Source organism: Aulonocara stuartgranti (genome assembly GCF_965226115.1).
Source record: "Aulonocara stuartgranti genome assembly, chromosome: 6".
NCBI lineage: Eukaryota > Metazoa > Chordata > Actinopteri > Cichliformes > Cichlidae > Aulonocara > Aulonocara stuartgranti.
The window spans coordinates 36,273,300-36,282,278 of record NC_138944.1 but is presented as its reverse complement, the minus strand read 5'-3'; the positions used below and the strand labels follow the sequence as shown (position 1 = coordinate 36,282,278).

Genomic DNA, 8,979 nt, shown 5'->3' with positions numbered 1-8,979 from the left:
GCACTTCTGACACCATGTTTTGGTAGCTCTCGTGACTTTAATAGCAACGCCATAAACGACACTGGGACAGCTCTGTCTTATCGTGGCGACTCCCTTTATTGCCAAACTGCAACATACAATACACACGGCACAACCACCAGAGGGTGCTGCATGAACCCTTGAGTTAGTCCTTACCATAACATTTACCCCCTTTATTTGTAAAACAGTAAAAATGAAGCTTCATGGGCAACAACAATAATTGTATTTTATCATTGATATTATCATTTTCATTAAAGAATTTGTGCATACTGGTGGATTAACCTTTACAGGACCGTAGAAAATGATTTTGGTAATTACCAATACTGTAAATTTAGGTCAGTTGTGGCGTAACCTTAAACTGGGTGATGGTCTTTGTTACAGAATGTATTTTATTTTTGTATTAAATTCGTGTGAACAATGACAGAGTAAAACACATACTGGTTGCTGAGTATTACACGGTCAGTGTGAACTAAAACTAAAAGTACATATGCTCGTAATGTGATGAATGATGATGAAGTTAACAGCGATGCAGGTGGATGCTTCTCTGGTGTCCTGGATTGTTGATTACCTGACAGGGAGACCACAATATGTGCGTCTTCCACAGTGTGTGTCTGACAAGGTAATTAGCAACACAAGGGCACCACAAGGGACCATCCTCTGTCCTTTCCCTGTACACCACAGACTTTAGCCACTGCACAGAGACCTGCCATCTTCAGAAGTTTTCTGATGACTCTGCAGTGGTTGGATGATGAGAAAGAGTACCGGGCTGTGGTCAACTCCTTTGTCACGTGGTGTGAGCAGAATCATCTTCAGCTCAACGTGGCAAAGACCAATGAACTGATCGTGGACTTTAGGAAGACCAGGAAACATTTGACCCCTGTTTCAATCCAGGGCAGGGGTCAGCAACCTTTAAGACCCAAAGAGCCATTTGGACCCGGTTTCCATGCATGCAAAAGAAAACACTGGGAGCCACAAATACTTTTTGACATCTAAAATGAAGATAACACTGTATATACTGTTTGTTTGGTTTTTTTACCTTTATGCTTTGTGTGAACAACTAAGGTGTGTTGTTTATGAAATCCATGAAGTGCTACAGAGAAAATTACATTTTATTCATGTAATTAACACATTTTGAACTAACAAAAGGAAAGACACCCAGCTGAACTAAAATGATCCATGTAGCAAACAAAAACTGTTGTGAGCCCTTATATCTCCTTTGGGCTTTTGGAGCCTTGATCTGACTTTTAAAAAAATAAAAAAGCACTATGTGCTGAAAAATGAAAAATAGATATTTGCAAAATTCTGCCTAAATATGTATTTTACCTGGTTAATGTGTGTGGCGGGGCGTGGTGTGCAGCGCCGCTGCAGAGGAGGCGGACGCACCTGAGCGGCACCCGCATTCACACCTCGCCGCCTTGACGCCTGTGCCATCTATGCTGTTGTTGGTATGTGTCGGGCTGTGAGCTAAAAAGCTACAGCCAGCTTTATGCGTACAGCAACCATGTGTGAAAAGCGTGTTCATGCAGTAGTACAATGGGACTTCTGCTCCCGAACCTCTTGCACAGCGCCTGCAAATCGTGGCTGTACGAAGTCACTTTCATCTTTACGCAGGCAGCTTTACATCTGTGAGGCGTGAGTGGTGTTTGTTTTAAACAAGAAAAAAATCAGTTGCACTAACGCAGCGCGCTTACAAGAAAGTAACAGTATAATTACCTGTTTTGCAATAGTAATCCCTGTAATGATAACAGCAAATCCTTATTTGCCTAGTATCATGTTTTATGTTGTTAATACTCCTAGACTGTAGGGGGAGCTAGAGAGCCAGAGGGAGTTACCTCTGACTAGACTGTGATGGCGAAGCTTTGTTTACATGTGAACCGCAGTTCGATAAAATACCTTCTCTTCAAGTAATGGTGTCATTCTTAAGAACCCACAACAACATAAAGAAACAATACAATCCCTTACATTACTCGTTACTTGAAAAAAGTAATCGGATTACAGTAACGCGTTACCTGGGGTACATCATCTATAAAAACGTCTTGCAGCCTGCAACCTGTCTGCTCAGATGCAAGCATTTCACTGCATGCTGTACTCAGAAAGAAATTTGAAACAAACAAACAAAAAAGCCAAACTTGCAAACAGTTGTGCCAAAATCTATTTTGACATACTGTCAGGCTGAGTTAGTAAATCAATCCAGATGTTAGTGTAAACAAGTAGAGAAAACGCCTTTTCTTATTTCTTTCTTTCTGCTTTTTTTTTGTACAAATGCATTCTCACTCTTTTATTTTGAAAAAACAATTATTTTGAAAAGAGGAAATGTGATTTTCTCTCTAAAGTTAGAGAGAGGATCACATTTGGTGTTGATAATTTCATTTGTTTAGAAGCAATATTAGTCCCACCTTCCAAGCATAGGACCACCATCACGCATTAGCTAGGTCTTTCACATTTTGAAAGCAAATGAGCTGAACTATCCATCGTTTTGGTGAGTTTTAATGCAGAAAAAAGTGTTATAAACCAGTGTTTGCACTGTTCAAAAGCTGATTTGAAAACTTTAATGTGTTAAGTTAACGGAGCACCTTGCTGTGTTCCCGCCCATAGCTTATCTTGGTGAGTTGAGACCACGTGCTTGCTAAAGAAGTATGCTAGTCTCTTGCTAAATTTGGCATCTTGCTAACGATAATTCACGAGTGTGTTTTTATGGTAGACGGCCTGTATTTGTATAGCGCTTTACTTAGTCCCTCTGGACCCCAAAGCGCTTTACACTCAGTGGCGTGTCTAGAAAATTTTTGTTGGGGGGGCCAGGTAGGGGCACAGATTTGGAGAAGGGTGGCAGATTTAATTGGCAGATAATGTTTAAAAAAAAAAAAATTCTACCAACCCTTAACCATAATTCAATAATCCTATAAACCTAATAACCAAATGCACTTTTAACTCTTAATAGAATGAGATTTTACCACTCCGGTGCAAAGTTTTTAGATACTGCGTTGATAAAGTACAAGAGATACAATCAGTGCTTTGTCAGTGTTTACTCAGCATTCAAGGACAGCAATATTTGCATAGTATTTTTACTGACATATAGTGCACATATGTTTTGGGCAAAAACATTTTTGAATATTAAAATACGAACATTTGTAACAAACAATTGACAAATTAGCCAATGCCAATGCAAAACTTTATCTGCCTGTTAAAAAAAGAAGATAATCTTCTCACAAACTGGTGTTTGATTTTGAAACAGGAAAAAAGTGGGGAAACAAATGAAAAGACTAACATTTGAATAAAACCTGAAAGCAAGTAAATACTTTCTATGCTGCCTTATGGTAAACTTTGGTAATATTGATAAAGAACAACACTGGCTGATGATGAAATACAGTCAGCTGGCATGGTGACACTGCCAGTATAACCTGCAGGGCTGGACTGGGACAAAAAAATTGGGCATTTTCACTACAGACCGACCCACCAGGTAGTAAAGCCATAAAGACTTTGACTGAAAACAAACGCTGTTGTGACAGTGATGTACAGTCTTGTTGGTATATGTATGATTTCTATACATTTTACGTCAGATAAAAACTTTGGTTGTAAGATTTAGATAATTATTTAATAAAAGCTAGGTTTTTTAAATGAGAATAAGAAAGAAAAGTATTTCTTTGTGCCCCCCTCTCCCTGTTAATGCCCTGCCTGGCCCCCTGGCAAAACTTTGCTAGACCCGCCCCTGCACAGTTACCAGCTGTCTGCTACATAAAAAAGGATCCTGGTGTTATTTGTCTCTCAGAAACAGTTCATAACTTCCCTTCTACTCATTCATGTCACCTGTTTCTCCATCACCTGTTCAGCTCTGATGATTCAGTAAGGACATCTCCTGGTTTCATCTTCATGTTTACCTCTCACCACATATCCAAACCGATATCATGACCAGCAGCTTTACAGCTGTGGCTCCAGCAAACATCAGCTGATACTAGAAAGTAATATTAAATACATTCTAACAACAGCTGATCAAGCTTAAACGTGCTGCTGTTGTTTAGCGCAACATCCGCTGGTTTCCTCTTTCTGGCGCAAAGTGGGCGATAAACAAACAAGAGAGAAAAGCCGATCAGCTGATCATTGATCAGTTTCATGATTAAAGTAGCAACAGGAGAGGGAGGGGAGAGAATGAGAGAAGAAGAGGCAGCTGTGCAGCGTAACGACAGAATAACTCCAGCTTTGTGTCTTTTTCCATTCTAGCTAAAGTCCAGGACAAACTGCGTCTCTTCTCAGCTCAATACCAAACGTGTAATATTTTCTCTGAATGAGGGACCATTCCATTTTTTAAGGAGCCGTTGGCAACTCTACTAACTAACCTTATGAATAAAATAAAGTTCACTATCAGTAACATCATAGCACCCACCCAGCTGTATAAAAACTCCATCAAGCTGGCTAAAACGCAGTATGAGTTATTGCAACTGACAGTAAAAAGTCAGCAACATGAAAATAAACTCCACCTAAACTTAGTTTATATCTGACCCAGATAGACTGCAGCTCATAACTTCTTACCTGAAGTTCAGTTCACCTGACACTCGGACTGGTGGCTGCCTCGGGTCTCTCCTCCTGCCTCCCCTTCCCTCATCCACCTGCTGGCCTCTGTGGAAGCCCCGCCATAGCCACCACCAAACAACGGAGTTATTTCTACACATCGACCTGCATCTGGCCAATCCACCACCTCTCATTGTTCATGCCGTTACAAAAAAAATAAAAAATAAGTCACTGGGGATATGCCCGGTATGCCCGATGGCCAGTCCAGCTATGTTAACCTGCAACCAAATCTGCAGCTCCATACAGCAATGTTACGACTTAGATTATATCTTATAACTCATAACTCTTATGTTAGCTGCCCTCAGTAGCATACTGTCTGAAATATTCCACAGCTGCAATAATTCTTTAAGTGTTATTTTTTCCTTGGGATTCTAATTTCACCGAAGTTTACTAAACTCAAACTTAATATTACTTACCGGGACATTTATTCTGTCCTCATTTTCTTTCACCGAAGAATTGTTTCCTGCAGTGACGTCTTTCGTGCTTGGCTCTCCTACCTTTGCTAACCTGATGCACATAGAGCAGAAGCCGATGCTGCATTCACTTACACTCGGATATCTGAGCGTCACCGTGAAAACATAATCGGACATTTGATATTTGATTGAATTTTATTGTTTTGCCTTTGGGGTGGCACCTGGGGTGGCCAGTCTGGTTGGGGGGGTGGCCTGTGCCCCCCCAGGCCACCCCGCTGGACACGCCATTGTTTACACTACATTCAGTCATCCACCCATTCACACACTGGTGATGGCACGTCACATTGTAGCTGCACTGACAGAGGCGAGGCTGCCAGTGTTCTAGATTAACTGGATTTGGTTTAACTGGTTTTGTTGTTGTGATTTGGTGCTATATTATAGATATATGATAATAATAAAACTGATTTGAATTCAGTAGTTTATTGAAATTAGCCTTCACATTTTCTTCTGTTAATAACTGTTGAAGATGTAATATCTTCTTTTTCTGTTTTTCTTTCTTTGTGGGGGAAGCAGACGCCAAGCCTGACCAAAAGCACATCGTGGATAAACCACAACACCAATATGAAGATTTTTCTTGCTACAAACTCTAGATAATCTCTCACATGAATTTTCTACAGTGATGTATTCTCAAATCTCAAGCGAGTAAGCTGAATCTGAACCCTGTCTCCTCTCGTTACACTGAGTGACTCAGAAACCTGCTTCCCCGGCCTGACTCCCCTTTTCCCCCACACCACATCTGTATATAGTTTTTTATAGTTGTGTATATAGTTTTTTAGTTGGCGGTGGACCGGCGCCCATTGCGGTGGAAGATCTGGATATGTGTGGGATGAGGTATGAAGTTATTACACCGTCAGTTTCATTACCCTGGGCAGCAATGTTTGTTGGAAGTACTTATGTTTTTGTTTTGTTTTTTCTTTTAATGTATTTTTTTCAGGAGCAGCTAACGCAGGGCATTGTGCCTGTAAGCAATCCCCCCCTCCTCAGGGGGCAACACAACAAAGTAAACCCCATCCCTCACCCCCGCCCAGCCCCAACCCACAGCACAACTGATCAGGTAAACTGACTTCTCAACTGATCAGTTGTACTGTCTCTTGTCCCCCGGGGGGCAAGCACAGAGCTAGCCCCATCCCTCACCCCACCCCAGTCCAAACAAACTTTAGATAATCTCTCACATGGATTTTCATTTCTGCCCCCAACCACCCCCACTATCCCACCTGGGGGGGGGGGGGGGATCCCTCGCACCGGCCCAGCCCAACCCCACATCGACAGCCCAGAAGGACGAAGGAAAAGAAGGCAGCAGGTCCAGAGAGAATCTGCTGCAGGACTGTGCAGAACAGCTTTGTCAGGTGATCCTGTACATCTTACATATTTCTCTCATATTTCATCTTGTGTCAGTACCAAAGAATATTTCCTAATAGTCATAGTGTGTGTGTGTGTGTGTGTGTGTGTTCTTATATCTTATATATCAGAGAGTGAGTGTGTTTGGACTCGCCTTCTAATTTAATGGTTTTCTTCTTCATGACGATTTACATTGTAGATTGTATCTGAAAGAATCAAAACTTTGAATGAACACATATAGTATTATGTAGTAAACAAAGAAAGTGTGAAATAACTCAAATAATGTTTATTGTATAGTCTTCAAAATAGCCACCCTTTGCTTTGATCACTGCTTTGCACACTCTTGGCGTTCTCTCAATGAGCTTCATGAGGTCGTCACCTGAAATGGTTTTCCAACAGTCTTGAAGGAGTTCGCAGAGACGCTGAGCACTTGTTGGCCCTTTTGCCTTCACTCTGCGTCCATTTCTTCCAAAATCGTCTGGATTGGGTTTAGGTCAGGTGACTGTAGAGGCCAGGCCATCTGACGCAGCACACCATCACTTTCCTTGGCCACACATAGATGTGTTTGGGGTCATTGTGCTGTTGAAAAAGTTATGATGATCCAACTGCAGAGAGATCAAAGTTACTGTTTTTGTAGAATTGGAAAGTAAGCAATGTGCTTCCTTTGAGGTAGTACAGCACGAGTTGTGTGTACAGAAAGTGAGAACATTAAGCTTCTTCCTCATTACCGCACTTGACCTTGAACTGTGTCAGTATTGACTCTTTCAATCCTCTCGCTTTGGTAGGTGAGAAGCCCAGAACTAAGGCTGCCAACATCCAGAGACTGGTGACTCCTCATGCGCTGCAGCGCAAGCGCCGCCGCATGGCTCTCAAGAGACAGTGCACCCAGAAGATCAAGGAGGAGGCCTCGGAGTACACCAAGCTGCTGGCCAAGAGGATGAAGGTATGTGTTAATCTAGGCCTTTATTCTTAACCAGCTGCTGAGAATCAAAGATCACACTAGTCTGCTTTTGTCGTGTAGCTGAACACTACATTTATTTCTAGTGGTTCAGATCAATGAAGATAATGTGACAAATACATTTCTGGCAGGTGTGATATTTCCACGAGTGTTGGAGCGGCTGTATTACATCAAGTGCATTGTGTCTAACAACATATTGTAATTAATTTCCTGACCTTAAATATACTTTTAAGTTGTGATTTAATCGTGAGTCACTTGAAATTTAAAGTACCGGACTGTGTTTTTCAGCAGTGTAGTTCTGAGTTGCCTTGCATGATATAGCTGTAATGGCATTCGGCCGATTATGGGTTGAAAACCTTCAAGGAGCACCTGATGGTGAAATGTTAAGGAGACAAAGTTGGACATGTGGGAGCTGTTTGACTGACACGCATTTGTTCTTGTAGACAGGAGGCCAAGGAGAAGCGCCAGGAACAGATCGCCATGAGGCGCCGCCTTCATTCTCTGAGGGCGTCCACATCCAAGTCAGAGTCAGAAGTGAAACGGAATCAAATAAAGTCATGTTTTGCTGAAACAGTGTTGTGCAGTTGTCAGTTATTTTCTCTTCCACATATCCCCCCATGAAGAGACGCATTAGATGATTTTTGTCAGCCCCTTGTGTGTCTACATGAATGTGTATGCAACGGAAACTTTTAGTTAGTGGTGGATAATCTAGAGATACAGCAACAGCCTCAGGTCAGTCGTTGCTATTATGGAGTACTGCAATAGTACTTTTATTTTTTTGATTCTTTGGTATGAGTGAATTCTGGTTCACACTCCGAGCCAGTTGGTGGCGGTAATGGACCACATCGTTGTTTGACAACTGGCAAAACACAGAAAAGGAGGAGGAGGTAACCAATGAGAGGAAATTGTACAAAAAATGGTAAATGGCCTGTATTTGTATAGCGCTTTACTAGTCCCTAAGGACCCCAAAGTGTTTTACACATTCAGTCATCCACCCATTCACACACTGGTGATGCCAAGCTACATCGTAGCCATCCTGGGGCGCACTGACAGAGGCGAGGCTGCCGGACACTGGCGCCACCGGGCCCTCTGACGACCACCAGTAGGCAGCGGGTGAAGTGTCTTGCCCAAGGACACAACGGCCGAGCCGGGGCTCGAACCGGCAACTTTCCAATTACAAGACAAACTGCCAACTCTTGAACCACGATTGCCCAAGACTAAGAGGGGCAGAGGTTTTAGTTGTAGGATCTGGTGTAGAAACCCACTCCCTAACAACACAAGGCTGACGAGACCAGTAATTTTGACCATGGCCTTGGATTGCAGGACAGAACTGTCTTCTGCTGCTAGTCTGCTGCTGCTGCCTTGGAGGAAAAATAAATCTGTGTACCCTATTTTAAGTGTGGGTGTGTTGGTTTTCCTGATGGTCACCATTAAAACTTGTTGCTTTCTTGCACGCAGGCAAGTGACCCACTTAACGTGTTAATGAGCAGTTAAGCAGGTGCACCTAAGTTACCTGATTTTGGTCATTAGGCGTTTTAAAAAGTATTACTGCCATTTGTGGCTTTTTCTGGTGGTAAATTGAATTTATTTGCCACAGACAGTGACTAAATCCAATTTACTCCTAACCCC

General features: G+C 42.2%; 1 long non-coding RNA gene across 2 annotated transcripts; it reads left to right on the top strand.

The window, feature by feature from the left end:
* The first annotated feature begins 2,198 nt into the window (after positions 1–2,198).
* Positions 2,199–7,921, top strand: LOC309708865. 2 transcript variants are annotated; one of them, XR_014277354.1, is made up of 5 exons: positions 2,199–2,497; positions 5,568–5,885; positions 5,989–6,400; positions 7,178–7,335; positions 7,794–7,921. It is a non-coding gene; the product is annotated as an uncharacterized lncRNA (long non-coding RNA). The 2 variants fall into 2 exon arrangements; XR_014277355.1 differs by having other exon boundaries at positions 2,258–2,497; positions 7,798–7,921.
* The last annotated feature ends 1,058 nt before the right edge of the window (positions 7,922–8,979 follow it).